The sequence below is a fragment of the Pinus tabuliformis genome, chromosome J, assembly GCF_031772625.1.
Source record: "Pinus tabuliformis cultivar Carrire ecotype Pingquan chromosome J, CPIR1, whole genome shotgun sequence".
NCBI classification, from domain to species: Eukaryota; Viridiplantae; Streptophyta; class Pinopsida; order Pinales; family Pinaceae; genus Pinus; species Pinus tabuliformis.
Window position 1 is genome coordinate 1,329,915,691 of NC_142295.1, and position 15,890 is coordinate 1,329,931,580.

Consider the following 15,890-nt stretch of genomic DNA (forward strand, 5'->3'; position numbering starts at 1 on the left):
TCCTCATTTCCCAAAAAGTACAGAAATTCCCTTATTATAGTGAAGTTGAATTTCACCCCCTCTATTCTCCTTCTGTTGATTTCCATAACGACATCATGTATGTGTACGACAGTGACTATCCCATTTTTCCCTTTGGTCACAAGTGCTCTACCTTGTAGCCTATCCAAAACAGTCCTTCCCATGATATCCGCTACCATGTCCCGCTCCCAACCTACGAAAAATGAAAAAATGTTGAGGAATGGATCTTTGCACTCCCTAGGAAACTTGTGAAAATAGAAGATGTAAGACTCTAGCTTTTCCCAAACTATTTACTCTCCAATTTGTCTATTTCTATCACATCACTAAATTTTTCTCTCTCATACAATACTCTGGGACGTGTGTGTCCATTCGGCATACTCTACACATTTATGTTGCGTGCAGCCATGAGCAACCTTATGTAGAGGAAGGTTGTCACTTCAACATACTGCTCAACTTCTGATATCCTTCCTCGTGAGCTTGGATCCAAGGCCTCAACTACCAATATATACTGTGACATTGATACATTAATGGGTTGGCAGTATATGAAATGAAATGAAATGATATTTTAACATCCATGAGACTAAAAATAGTCGGTGGGACCATTAGTTCCCAATTCTTCACTTTTTTCAATTCAATCATTTTCTTATTCAAACTACTGATGAGTTGGCCCAACCTGCCAATAATCCCCTTGCTGAAAGGACAATGCCAAGAAACTGATGCTAACCTATTCCCATAACTTTCTTTGATGTCTTTGAATGCATCAAATTCCAAAGTGAAATGCTTTTCCACTTCCACTACCCCAGACGTGAAAAATGTTCACACCTGTTCTTCCCAAGCTTCTTTAGGTCTTTTCCACCATCCTATTTCACACCGAGTTTTATGTGAGTTGGCTATTAATTGAGAAATAATAACCTTTTCCCTCCACAGAATGCTATCTCTAATGTACTCCTTTTGTTGGAGATTACACATAGGGTTGAATTCCTTAATGTAGTACTTCTTCTTTCTACCCAACTCTTTTCCCCATACCCGTTTACGAAACTTGTCTATAACGAAATCATTTAGCTCCTTTCTATTTGTGGGACATACATTGAGGTAGATATTCAATTTTTGCATCCATGTGTGGTTTTGTCTCATCCATGTTTTCTTTCTTTCACTCATGCCTTCATTGAAAATAACATTAAGCCATCTACCTACTCCCATTTGCTCAATTCTTTTAAGATATATTTTGGGTTGCACCATAGCAATTGCTTCAATGGGAGTTACTCCTGTTTCAGTCAACATTATCTCATAAGGTACCACACTTTTTATTTTTAACTTGCTCATGATCGAGCGTTTTTTATTTTCTCAAAATGTTTCCATTTTAAGACGGGAGTGTTGCCAACCTAAAATTCACATCCATATAGCATCACTGGACAAACTAGGAGTCAAAAAATCACTTTAACTGTTTTGAAGAGAATATAATGCTTTCCACCCTCTTGAAATTCTCTTCTTCCTGCGGTCCTCCCAATTATTTTTTTATTTTTGAAATCAATCCCGAGGTACTTGTACACATTTTCTTCTTCGAGAATGTTGCCTTGAAAGAAGAACGTACACTGGCTCTGCTTCCTTTTGTTAGAGAAAATCATTATTTTGGTCTTGCTAATATTGACTTACATCCCCACTCCTCTATAAAAATGCTCAAGAGCATATAAGTGCATCTGCAATCCATGGGCCAATTTAGATATCAAAACAATTCAGCATATAAAAGAAGTTTTATCACAAACTCCCCCAACCGAACACCATCTCCACCTTGCAGATTTAGCCACTCTTCAGGTTTATCAATATATAAACCAAAAAGAGCAGGAGATAGAGTGCTACCTTGCTTGACTCCAATGTCACTTCTAAAGCTTTCTGAAATACTCATTGAGGTTCTAATTTTGACTTTCACCTCTTCATAAAGTCTATGGACAACATATCTATAATGCGAATGAAATTCAAGCTCTTCCATTCTACACCACAACTTATCTCTAGGGACTGTGTCAACTGCCTTTTTGAAGTCCACAAAGCAGTAGAATACTTCTTCTTTGTCCCCCTAAACCTTTTCAATAATGTGTCCCAATATGATACCATGATACACTGTACAATGCTTCGGCCTAAAACCTGCTTGTTCTTTTGCCCTCTTTTCTTTTACTTCTGCCGAGTTACGGATTCTATCTTCTACCATGTTACCGAAAATATTTGCAAACAAAGGATTGATCATAATGGTTCTATAATTGGAAGGATTATTAATGCCTCCACTTTTAAAAAGGGGTATTTCTAGTCTAGTTGTTCAGTCCCTTGGGAGACCTTGCTGAATGATGTTATTGAATAATTCCATGATGTGTGGTGCAAGTATGTTCATTCCCCATTTTAGATACTCTTCTTGGAGTTCAACCAAGTCCTTTGTCTTTCATGTTTTCGGCTTCTTAATTCCAATCTCCACCGCCTGTAACATGGAGAGCCTTGTAGTTGTGTTGACGCAAATTAATTACATATCATTTAATTGTCAACCTGGGAATTTCGTAAAACTTTTGAAGCATGCATGCACTAGATATGCTAGAAATTAACTTTCAATTTAGATCAATATAACTGCGAAACCAAATAACGACAAACCAAATTCACCTATTCAAATTCCAAAATCAACTCAAAAGAAATTATAGTACAGTGCATGGAATTGAAATCTTAATCCATCACACTTGTAGGAATTGAAATCTTAATCTACCACACTTGCAGGAAGCAAATATCAATATACCACACTTGCCGGAATTGAAATTGCATGAAATGAAATCTACTCTAAGGGATCATGTGTGCATTATCATATCAGGGTCCTATGAAATAAATAATCAAAAGCACATGAGATGAAATGAAAGCAAAAACAGTCATTCTTAACCTCTCACACAGGAAGAGATATGAAAGAAAATAAAAAACAATCACTCTTAACCTCTCACATAGGAAAAGATATGAAGGAATCTTAATCTATGAAAGTATAAATCTTAATCTATGAAAAACAATAATTCTCACACATTATAGGTGGCCAATCCAAAAGCATGAGAGATGGCGATTTGAGAGGCTCCCAATGCAAGCATTACCAGAAAGAGGTGAACATCACTCATTCTCATGGTGCTAAATCTAAATTCCATTCAAACATGAGAAATATTAACTTGAACACCCAAGTATCTCCAACTTTACACATGCCTCTGAAAGGAGGAGGCTCTCCTATTTATATCAAAAACATAAGAAGCTGCCTCATTAATGGAGGTCCATTATTCTTTCCCGAGATCCCTATAAAATTTCATAGAGTTACAACTCAAATAGGTAGTTATGAGGCCCATATAGAGTTACAGCTCAAATAGGTAATGATGATACACATATCCTCTTTGACCTTTATGCAAATCCTCTTCCATATCTTGAAGGGAATTCGAATTTGAGCATTGGAGGCCACATAAGGGTACCTTGGAAGCTTCCAAATGACCTACACATCTCATGAAACTCAAGCCACTTTTAATTATTAGAAGGTATATGTCAATTTTCTAAGTTTCAACAATAAATTCACTTAAAATACTAGAAATCATTAGCTTTTGGAAAACACAAAGGTAACCCCATGTAATCATGAAAATGGAGGCTAATGAAATGTTATATGCTATGGAGTTGCGACATGTGAGTTAAATGGTGGCAATAAAGGTGAAAGTGGATGATATTTTGAGGACATTTTGGAGACTCTACATACCCCCAACTGACGTTATTGCATGTCCTCATTCAATCTACTGCATTTCTTAATCATGATTTACTTTTGAATGAGTTTGGCTTCTATTAATTGTCCTTAAACTTTGCATTTGACAATTTCATTTCTTTTTGCAAAGTATTCCTTATCATACATTGAATTGCAACATGTTTGGTTGGTCCTTGTGTGACAACCAAATCTTAATTGGTATTGGCTCTTGTGTACCAATGCCTTGTTTCCTTTTGGCGCAGCAAGATTCACTGAACATATTTAAAAATACATCTTTAAATACACCATACAATATGCTCATCATTTAGGCATTTATTTGCAAATCACATAAACTTTGAACCATAATGCAATCATAATTGATTAGGACAAGTATGTTAGGATGAAATGAAGTGAAATGGAATGAAGTGATATGGATGTGATAATAAATGGATGTCCCTTCTCCTCACCCCCCCACCCCCCAACCAAAGGTATTTACAGTTTTTTTTTTCAAATGAGAAAGGAAATATGGTGAAGTATTTTCCAAAAATTATAATTTCAGTATTCAAGGAATTCTATGATTAAAAGCTAGAAATAACATACCTTTACTTACCTAGCAAGTGGAAAAACTGTGCATATGTAGAGAAGCTATAGCTTTTGCTGGATCATGGAATAGAATGTAGAATTTCATCTGCTTCTTAGTTGCATAAATGATGGATGAGGTGGTGAAAGTGGATTCTTCATTTCTCCTCCTAAATCTGTTGTATCTACTGCAAAACGCTGAAATGATATAGTCTTCACCTGCTACAAAACCCGATGATATAGTCATGCAAATAAATGTGTTGTTGTCGAGCATGAAGAGAAGTCATTGGATTATCCGCCATTAATGAATTTCGTTAACCAATGCGAGGAAAACGTGTCATTAATGTCAACGAGTGCCAAGGTACCTAAGTAAATCTTGCAAAGTGCGAATAGATGAGCTGATGTCGAGCCACTTCCAAGATCCAACGATCAAGGGACATTGATGTATTCCCATGATTGTTGGCGAGAGAACTTGTCATTGATTCATACAAGCGTCAAGGTATTAATAAGGACTCCAGCCCTGAAGCTAGATAATGTGTTGATGTCAATAGGCCAAGCCTTGTTAGAAGGGAGGCATTATGAATCGCCCATCATCTAATGAGTATGAAATGATGATTTTGAAAGGTCTATAGATGAAAATTTGTATCAAGCAAGATTTATTTAACGAAAAGGAAAATGACAAGAGGGTAAACAAGTGAACAGAAAGCAACAGGAAAAATCAGCATGTAAGCGAGTTGAATGTCTCTATTAATGGGTTAATGAATGGAAATTATGGAAAATGTAGCGGAAAACATGCAACACTTACAAGGAAAATGGCGATGACGATGCTTAGTGAAAGTGATTGAATAGCTTGTGAGTTTGGAGACGAAAAATGATGGAATTTATGGATGATAGAAATGGATTCAATTGGTTCATGTTTCTTGAAATTGGTCTTAGAAAACCAATCGTGCACAAATTGGCCTCCTTCAATTCTTCGATTGTCATAGAACCTGAAAACAAACATGGCACTAATATGGAAAGAAAGCATAATTGTGTTCAAACAGAAGTGATCAAATTCTCTAGCTACAAACGAAAAATTTGCATAATTAACAGTTTCATGATGTGTCTTCGTTTCAAATGGTTAGTCCAATTTCACAATTGCGATAATAAATCCGATTTGTAAAAAAAACAATTTCCTCAATTTATGTTTGAATCATAACATTTCATAAAGATAAAGAAATATTATTTGTGAATGCTTGATGATTCATACAAAACAATCCTCAATCAAAAATTCATCAATCGATCATGCAGATAAAGCGCCCTTACAGTTCTCCTTTCCTGCATCATAGTTGAAGAGATAACACTAGATAAAACCAATAACAAATTTTTGAGCATGATTTCGATAACGTAAAAACTCAACCTTAACAAAATTTGATTGCAATTAAGCTTAGTTAAGGTGAGTTATTGCGCTTTTATTCAATTGTTTTTGTCTCGTGTTTTTTTCTTACAAAATTTCAATCAGATGCTCAGAGACAAAGTTATGACGATTTTCCCCACGTAACATGTTTGAGATATAATTCGGGAGCCTACGAAAACCCTAACTTCCTTGGATCCTATCTCTGGAAATATAGCGAGAAAAGATCTGAAATTCATATCTGAGGTTCATAGAGATTTAGGGTCAAATGGGTTTTAATTGCAGCTTCTGAAACGTCATAGAAAAAAAAGTTATAGCGAAAATGCAACGATGACCTGTATGGAGAAGCGAAACCCTAGAATCCAAAGCTCTGATACCAAATGTTATGTAACGAGCTCACAAAATAGAAGAAGAGATAGATCAATGACTTCAAAATCAGCCTCTTCGAGGGAGGAAACCTCATTTACATTACACAAAATGAATCATTCTTCCATGATACAAATGAAAAAACCTCCTTTCTACATATAGGAGTCTAATGGGTCACAATATAATCAAAGCCGACATAACAATAATAATATAAGGGCACAACAATAGAAATAGTGGGCTTCTGTGGGGCACAATAATAACAATATGGGGACAACAGGGGCACAACAATAACAATAAGGGCTACAATGACAATAGTAATGGGGGAATCACTAGTATTATAGGGACCTAACATGATACCATGTGAAAATTTTGAAACTGAAATCCTATTGCAGCAACTCGAAATTATTCTTCTAATTGTTAAATAATTTAAAAATATATTTACTACAATAAAAACTGAATAAATCACACTGCAACCTTCACAAATAAAATTGCGGAAATAATAGTGTTGGAAACTGAGAAAATACTAGCACATACACACAATAAAAAGGAAACCGTTATTTTTGGACAAATGTCCCCGGAAGAACCCAACTTGGGAAAATCAATGCAGTAGTGAAATTTTGAGCACAAACTGTGGAAGCTCAAGTTGTAATCCAAAAAACAAAAAAATATGGAAAAATTATGTGAGGGAATTACCCTTCCTCCACAAGTAATCCCGACACAACTTCTCTTCATAAACCTGTCCTCTCAGACCTTGTGCATTAGCCTCTACGCTGCTCTGCACAAACCCTATGACGTCTAACATCTGAACCACCTATGAGGAATTGGTTATGCCTATCTCTATTAATTAAATCGTTTATCCGACACTCCTCTCCTCTGAGAAACTGTGCATTCCTCTGCATTGTCTCACTGGGAATAACTCGGCCCCTTGCCGCTACCTTTTCAATTCCAGAAAAGGTCATTCGGACCACTGTCCCTGCCCCTCGCTACCTTCGTTGCCTCATTGAAGCTCGAACTCTCCAGCAACTAACTGCTGCTACTCTAGAAAATTGAATTCTCCAAGTGACTCTCATGCCCTCTCCATCACCACATAGATCCCTTCTTATGTATTCCTTTTGGGACACGAATGACCAAGATTAAATCTTAATTGATGGCTGAGATCATTTCTGGATCTATCCATGTGAAATTATAGATAATTCACACCTCGACTTAATTAATTCTAATTAATTAACCATATTCCCTAAGTTTAGACTCACGAAATTTTTAAAAATTGTTTAATAATCTAATTAAGCCATATTGAAGTTGAATTCCCAGAAACAATTTCTCAGTTTTGGAGATCTCATGCATTCTAACCTCTCCACCAAATTTTTTGGTGAGAACACATCCGATGCTATAGAAACTAACAGTAAACAGGTTATCCTTAGGTCACGCATGTACACAAAATCCACAAAAGTAGATTGCACCATGGTACCTCTAAGAGTGTAGGTTGTTATCGGTATTAAAGTGTATAATTCACACACTGCATTATGCTATTATCGAAAACTAAGATATCATGGATTGGAGAGTTTGGTGTTGCATTGAATTTCTTTCCTTAGTTCTTTCATTACCCTGACATTTTTTTCAATACCATTATTGAGATGAAAAACATCATCCAATTGATAATTGACGTTACCTATCAACTTATTTTCTTGGGAAATCCATGAAAGAAAAATTTTGACTAATAACAATAGTTATTTGCAAACATACTCTTCGTTGCAATTAAGTTTGTTAATGTTTCTTGAAGCACAATACACCAGTGTCCATGAGCTCATACTCTTTAATAGTAGCTTCAACGTCCATGTGCAAGATTTGTGCGTTCAATAGGCATATTAGCGAAAATACTATTTTGATATTGATTACATGCCGTATTCAAGTTGGTAATATGTTTATTTTTAAAGCTGTTAATTTTCAACACCAACTTTCTTCAAGTTTCTCTTTGTATTTTGCTTATGGATACAATGGTTGTTGTGTGCACATGTCCGCGTTGTTTAACTCTAGTGGGTTCAAATACCAAGCCATCCATCATTCTTCCTCATGATTTATGTATTGTTTGACCACACATCAACTAGACAAGGAATTGTTCTCGGACAAACGATATTTCATTTCTTTATTTTGTTTGTCTGTAGACTCTTATGATAAGATTCCAATGATGGGGCATGCCAGACATGAACAAATTTGCATTACATGTTTTTGAACTAAGACAACTATTATGTCTATGGATTCAATTAGACAATATGAAATCAATGCTCTATATAATGGAAAAAATTATATCTTTTGCATCGTTCACTAAGCCATATTGATGACATCGCTACTTGCAATTAACTCAACAAACATATATCATTTCAAGACAATTGTAGAAGACATGCATTTTCTTGTTTTCAAAGGAATTTTTTTACATGGAATGTGTTTTGTTATCATATGATTTTAATGTATATGCTTATGATTGGACGAGTGCCAACATTTTATCTTTATATTCTTCAAGATGTTTGTTCCTATGGGAAAACTACAAATTGGATCATTTGTTGAACATTTGTAGTAGTGTTTATTAAAATAGTTAACATCATGTTTTTTTAACATTAATGAGAATTCCTGGAGAATCGGTATCTTTGAAAATATGGCTGCTACTGTTATACCAAACGCGACTATTTCATAAACATCACTAATGGTCTGGATATAACATGCTTCCATAGACTTGAACCCACATAGATGGGTAAACAAATTGTTCACCAAATGTTTCGAGATAATATCCTTTGAATATAGTTAACATCATCTCGTGTTTGAGAACATGTCCTAATTCTGTTAAAACTAGATATGAAGATTTTGTTCTCTTACCTCATGACTTGTTTGAGCTTGAAACATTTTATGATATCTCTCCAAAAGCTATAGGACATCATTTCATAGGACAAACATGGCTTTTCAAAACTCCAAGAATCATAGATAGGTTATGCTTGATAGAGCCACCACAAAATATGATTTTGACATTTTTGAAAGGTGTTGTTGAAGCGTGTAGAATTTATCTAAGCCTTTTCTCCATGTTATATAATATTGAAAACCTTATCAATGATGATTCATCAATAAGTACTATATTAAGTGGTTCGTTTTCATTTGTTAAGAGATCTAGTATACTCAAATTTAGTGGAAGCATATTCATTGTTGTGACGTGTAAGTGTAAAGTTGAATGCATTGTGATGTCATTTTGGTTATATGTGGATTTTCTAGTAAGTGTGACTACGTTTCCTTTCTTTTAAGAGGTTAATTATGGAGTTTCTTATTGTAAAAATAAAATGAGCCTTGGTAAATTGCTTTAGTTGTAAGGGACAAGCAAAATGAAATGTTTGGATTGTTTTTCTTTTTAATCATTAATTCTTTATTATTGATTGTTATTCTTTGTAACTTCTTTTTCTAATGTTGTAATATTCATTTGTACTCAACATGAATGGTTGTTTAATTGTTTCATTGATACTAGACATCATATGGCTAGACATCATTTTTTGTTGTAGATCAATGTTTATATTAGATTTCTCAAATCTAGACATGTCGTTTCACCAATCCAAGGATACCTCAATGGAAAAAAAATGTTCCAATTTAGATGCAATTATTTAAGAGGTGATATTTTGAATTTCTCTAGTTTAGTTTCTATTTTTTTGTCATTGTAGTAGAGGCATTCATCTTAGATTTTATTGAAAGTGTTTATCACTATGTGGTTCATCTTTGTGATGTATAAGTTACAACGTGTTTCCATAACATAGGCACCTAAGCTGAATTACACAAGTGCATTTGCATTCCATAGTAGCGGGACACTTTTATCGAATGTGCTTATCCATATCTTTGATAGACGTCCCTTCAATAGTTCACAATGCTCTCACAACACTATCTACATGATAGGGAACACTTATCCCTAGTGCCTTCACTTTTTGTTGGAATTCTCATTGAATTTGTTTTCAACAAGAAAAATTGTGTTTTCTGTGATACCACTTTAAGTAGGGAGACAATGGCCTACAAAGTGAGAGTTGCCAGCACACCAACAACCATTGAAAATGTCACCTTTTTTTTGTTTTTTTTTTCAAGGAAATAAAATCTTGTAATTTTATTAGGAAAGTAAAATTGCATCTGTATATGCGTTGATTATTCTTGGTAGGATAAAGAGCCCTAGAAGATCTTTCCAAAAGTATCATACATACTGCAAATGTATCCTACTTTTAAAGCTTAGAGGAATTAGAGATATGGAATAAAACCAAGTTTTAATCATATGAAGTAATGGCCACCATTCTCAACCTGATCCATTCATACAGCACCACCACTCTAAATTTATTCTACAATTACATACTTCGATAAATATAATAAAACGAAAATTTTCCTATGAGTAACATCTATTAGGCTTCAAATGGCTTTAAATATTGGAGTTGACTTCCCAAAATGGTTGTAAATCTAAAATCCCCTCATATCGACAAACATAAGAGCATTAATCTTTAATTCAACAAACCTTAACTTAGTTTCCCAACATAGTTATATGTTCTCATGCTGTCAAAATTATTACCTTGTCTCATTGGTACAGTGATCCAAATTGATATCTACCTCAACAATGTTTAGTTTGTATGTTAAAATCTAGAAGCACAATGGGACGCTATCACCTCCACCAAGTTTCAAATCTCGCAAGAGGACATCTTTGGCCTGTTGTGATAAGGCTTAAGGAGTGGACTCTCCTTCCCTCGTGGAGTCTCGAATCTTGCTAAGTCATAAATTCCTTAGATATATGGCATACGGGTTGATGGATATACTCTTGGTGTTATAGTGGCAACTGCTAAATTTGATATTGGGCCTTACTCAAATTACTCCAATGATTTACCGATTCACTTTAGCAAAAAATCTCACAAATCCTTACCAACTTTAAAGAAGTCAATAAGGTTCTTACTCTTGCATTGGACCAACTTTGTTACAATAATTAATATTACTCATTAGATGTTAGGTGTTCCTTTAAAAATAAATTAAAACCCTTAGAAAAAAAATTAGAAAAGATGAATACTTACTTATCAAACACAAATTTTTAATTAGACTTACTCTTAAAGCAACTTTTGGCTATGAGTAATCTACCATTAAAATATATTTTGATTTGAATGCTTGTTCAACCTTGATTACTATTAGCCCATAGGGCATTGGATTGATGGTGAATGAGTGTACTATTAAGGCGCTCCTTGCTATAGGTGGCCAGTTCAAATTCCATATGGTTAGCCTTAATAAAAAAACCATATTACCACTATACCTACATAAAGAAGGCTTTGCAATATCAAATTATATGGAAGTAACAATTCAAGTGGAAGACAATGTAGCGCAGTTGGTTTGAGTGGGGTTTAATCTCCACCAAGTGTCAGGGTCAAACCTCATGGAGAAAGGTAGGGTGGGAAACACTTTTAGGGGAATTAAACTATGCCAAGGGATGATAGCATCCCACAAACCTGATGATAGCAATCATAGTGATAACATTCCACGTATCCCACTAATAGCAATCATAGTGATAGCGTCCCACTAATGGGTAGGTAGATCGTTCTTCCATCTAATTCCTATTCATAGCATCCCACTAATGGGTTAGCAAACATAGTGATAGCATCCCACTAGTGGGTATATCATTTTTCCATCTCATTTTTATTCATAAAATCCCATTAATAGATTAGCAATGCTAGTGATAACACTCCACTAATAAATAAACCTTTTTCTATACCTAAACTTAAACTTAAAGTACTTAATTAAAAAAAAAATAGATAAAAATAACAATATTACATAAATAATTGTAAAATATTGTCAACCTTAAATATGGCACGTTCACACCCATTGACCCCATTGACTTAATGCGCACATGATATGGCATGTTCGCACCCGTTGGAGGAAATGTGGGTCATGGCAACCTTCCCTTTAAAGAAGCCAGCTAGCAAAATCCAACAACAAGGAGTGCCAACTACGTGGAGCCCTTTTGGAGAGGCGTTTGATGCGGTGGTAATTATATCATTTTGTGTTTGATGAGTTGAGAAGTGTTTGACATGGGGGTAATTAGATCATTCTATGTTTGGTTGATTGCATTTAATATGGGGTCATTAGAGTATTTTATGTTTAATGAGTTAGAGTATTTTATGTTTAATGAGTTTGGTTAGCATGCGTAATTAGGTTTTGATGATTTGTGTTTAATATAGGGTAATTAGATTATTTTATGTTTCATATAGTTAGGTAATTAGACTTTAATGATTTGTGTTTAATATAGGGTAATTAGATTATTTTATATTTAATATATTTGGGTAATTAGATTTTGATTATTTGTGTTTAATAGAGGGTAATTAGATTATTTTACGTTTAATATATTTTGATTTGATTTTAGTAATTAGACTTTAACTATTTGTGTTTAATATAGGGTAATTAGATTATTTTATATTTAATATATTTGGGTAATTAGATTTTGATGATTTACGTTTAATATAGGGTAATTAGATTATTTTACGTTTAATATATTTTGTTTTTATAGTTTTTATAAAATTGATGATCTGGAGTCGGGACAATTTACTTTAAAAGCAAGTTTTATAAAAGCAAAATTACCGTCAAAACCGGAGACTTTAATTGTGATTTATCCCAGGCTTCCGGAGTCTGGGCAAGAGCGTGAATCCCCAGATAACAAATCTCTTGAACCCCTTGCCGGGGAATGCTCTTCCACACCTATATATACACTTACGGAGAGAAACCAAATCAAGATTGAGAGGAAAAGTCCTTTGGGGTTGTGGAAGATTGGGTTGTGTGTATTTCATTTTCTTTCATTTCTGGTTTCTTGGCACGTAGGTCAGTTGATCCAGTAACAATGGCAGTTTCGACTTCGAGTGCTGCGACCCCAATCCTGAAGGAGGAGCTGGACATAGTGATACCCACGATCCGGAACTTGGATTTCTTGGAGATGTGGAGGCCATTCTTTGAGCCCTACCACCTCATCATTGTGCAGGATGGCGATCCGTCGAAGACCATCAGTGTGCCTAAGGGTTTCGATTACGAACTGTACAACAGAAATGATATCGAGAGGATCCTGGGCCCCAAGGCCTCCTGCATCTCTTTCAAGGACAGTGCCTGCCGTTGCTTCGGCTACATGGTCTCTAAGAAGAAATACATCTTTACTATTGACGATGACTGCTTCGTTGCCAAGGATCCCTCCGGCAATGACATCAATGCTCTCCAGCAGCACATTATGAATTTGCTTTCTCCTTCAACTCCATTCTTTTTCAATACACTGTATGATCCATACAGACAGGGTGCAGATTTTGTACGTGGGTACCCCTTCAGCCTTCGCCATGGAACACCCACTGCAGTTTCTCATGGCCTCTGGATGAATATCCCTGATTACGATGCCCCCACACAGCTTGTCAAACCTTCCGAACGCAACACCAGATATGTTGATGCAGTTTTGACAATTCCAAAGGGTACGCTTTTCCCCATGTGTGGCATGAATTTGGCCTTCAATCGGGACTTGATTGGCCCTGCCATGTATTTTGGCTTGATGGGTGATGGCCAGCCTATTGGTCGCTATGACGATATGTGGGCAGGATGGTGTGTCAAGGTCATCTGCGACCACTTGGGATTGGGTGTGAAGACAGGGCTGCCATACATTTGGCACAGCAAGGCCAGTAACCCTTTTGTTAATTTGAAGAAAGAATACAAGGGAATATTCTGGCAAGAGGACATTATTCCATTTTTCCAATCTGCCACACTTCCAAAGGAATGTACCTCTGTCCAGCAATGCTACATTGAGCTGTCAAAGCAGGTAAGGGAGAAACTTGGAGTAATAGATCCGTATTTCCAGAAGCTGGCAGATGCCATGGTCACTTGGATTGAAGCTTGGGATGAGCTCAATCCCACTGCCGACCATGCTGAAGTAATTCCGAATGGATCAGCTAAGTCACCCGCGAAGTAGCTGCAAGGATCTCCCACATTAATTACTTGCATTTGTAAGCTCTGAGCGGTAGTGCCTCTTATTATTTTGGCATGAGAATTTTGGTAGATGAATAGTTTATTGAGTTGAGCTGTAGTTATTACTTGTTTTTTTTAATGCAGTTAAATAATGGTAGGGGCTACATTGACATCCAGAGAAACATTTGTTGGGATGCAATTATTTCTGAGAATCTGCATGCAGTATTTGCATGGATATGTTTTCTATTCGGTTAGATAATAATAGGTCTTACATGGACATCTCGAGAAGCATTCAGTCATTACATGGATAATGCTTGGATTGAGTATCTGCATGGATGGATGGTTTACGTTTTTCTTGGTGCTGCAATTGCATATTTTATTTGTTTCAGTTATTACATGGATAATGCTTGTATCCAGTATCTGCATGGATCTATTTCTGCCATTGAGATTTAAGTTTTTCTGGGACTGTAATTCCCGACCGCCGTGTTTATTGAAAAACATAATTAAATGTTCAACACAAAATGAAAATGGATCGAGTATCAATGACACTGACAATGCAATGCCATGTATCGAGTATCTGCATGGATCTACTTCCGCTATTGAGATTAGGTTTTTTGTGTGAGTGTAATAAATTGCAGACCGCTGTGTTAGTTGGAAAATTTTGAATGTTTAACGCAAAATGAAAATGGAATGTCCTGGAAAATGCAATGACATGTATGTTATTGGATCGAGATTGATGAAATTCAATTTTCGTAAACATGTATGTCGTGACTATTCTATCTGTCGTGGTAAAATCGTGGTGTTTTAGTAGGGTAATATACCCTACCTTTCATGACAACGTTTTTTTCTCTAAAGACTCTCATGACATAGCCTTCTCTCAATATGTTATGCGCATATTTATGATTTACATAGTTTATGTTTTGTAAAATTGATTTGTAGTAGTCTCACCCTTGTTGTTGTAGTAGTCTCACTCTTGTTGTTGTTGGTGGTTTTGTATTAGATGAAAAGTTGATTTTTTTGTTCAGATGAAAAGTTAATTTTTTTTTTTTCATTGTGATTAATGGCATATCATTATTTTGGAGTTTAATTTTAGATTTTATTAAACACAAAAAGATAAAAGAAATTGGGAGTAATTCTTATTGTATTTAAAAAAGTATATATAATTTCTTTTGTTATTTCCGAAGAACTCCCCAGCGTGTAGTTATAACTAGTACGTGTAGTTATAACTAGTACATTTTTGATGATTTCTAGTCTATCACTGTTTTCTTAAGCTTGGTCATAACAAGGGCTTTTGAACTTTGCATTTTTCTGTTCACATATTAATCATCAATTGAACTGTCACCACAGATTATATGTATATATATATAATATGGGATTTTTGTTTGCATTTTATATGAGGAATTTATATGTTTTAGTTTAAAAATCAAAATCATTACCTCACAAATTTATCATATCACTAATAAAAATAAAAATTAAATATAATAATAATACAATGCACACAACAATTTTCAAATATAACAAGGAATATTTCCAAATATAACCAGGAAGATTTTATTTTTAAATTAGAATAAATGAATAAGGTATTCATTTAAATAATACACGCTCCTAATGATAATCAATTAGGACATAATACAGAGGAAGATTTTATTTTAGAGTTAAAACTGAGTAAGTAGGGTATTCATTTAAATAATACACACTCCCAATGATAATCAATTTTAATGGCAATAAATTCAAAGAATGTGCAATCCATACATTTTTTTCTTAATTATTTGGTAATTTCATTTATCATATGATTTATTTAGTTAATGTTTCCGAACCTTAAATAAGGTGTTATAAGGG

At 34.9% G+C, this 15,890-nt stretch overlaps 1 pseudogene; it reads left to right on the forward strand.

Annotated features, from left to right (window-relative positions):
- The first annotated feature begins 12,954 nt into the window (after positions 1 to 12,954).
- Positions 12,955 to 14,055, forward strand: LOC149232230 (UDP-arabinopyranose mutase 1 pseudogene; annotated as a pseudogene).
- Positions 14,056 to 15,890: the final 1,835 nt, after the last annotated feature.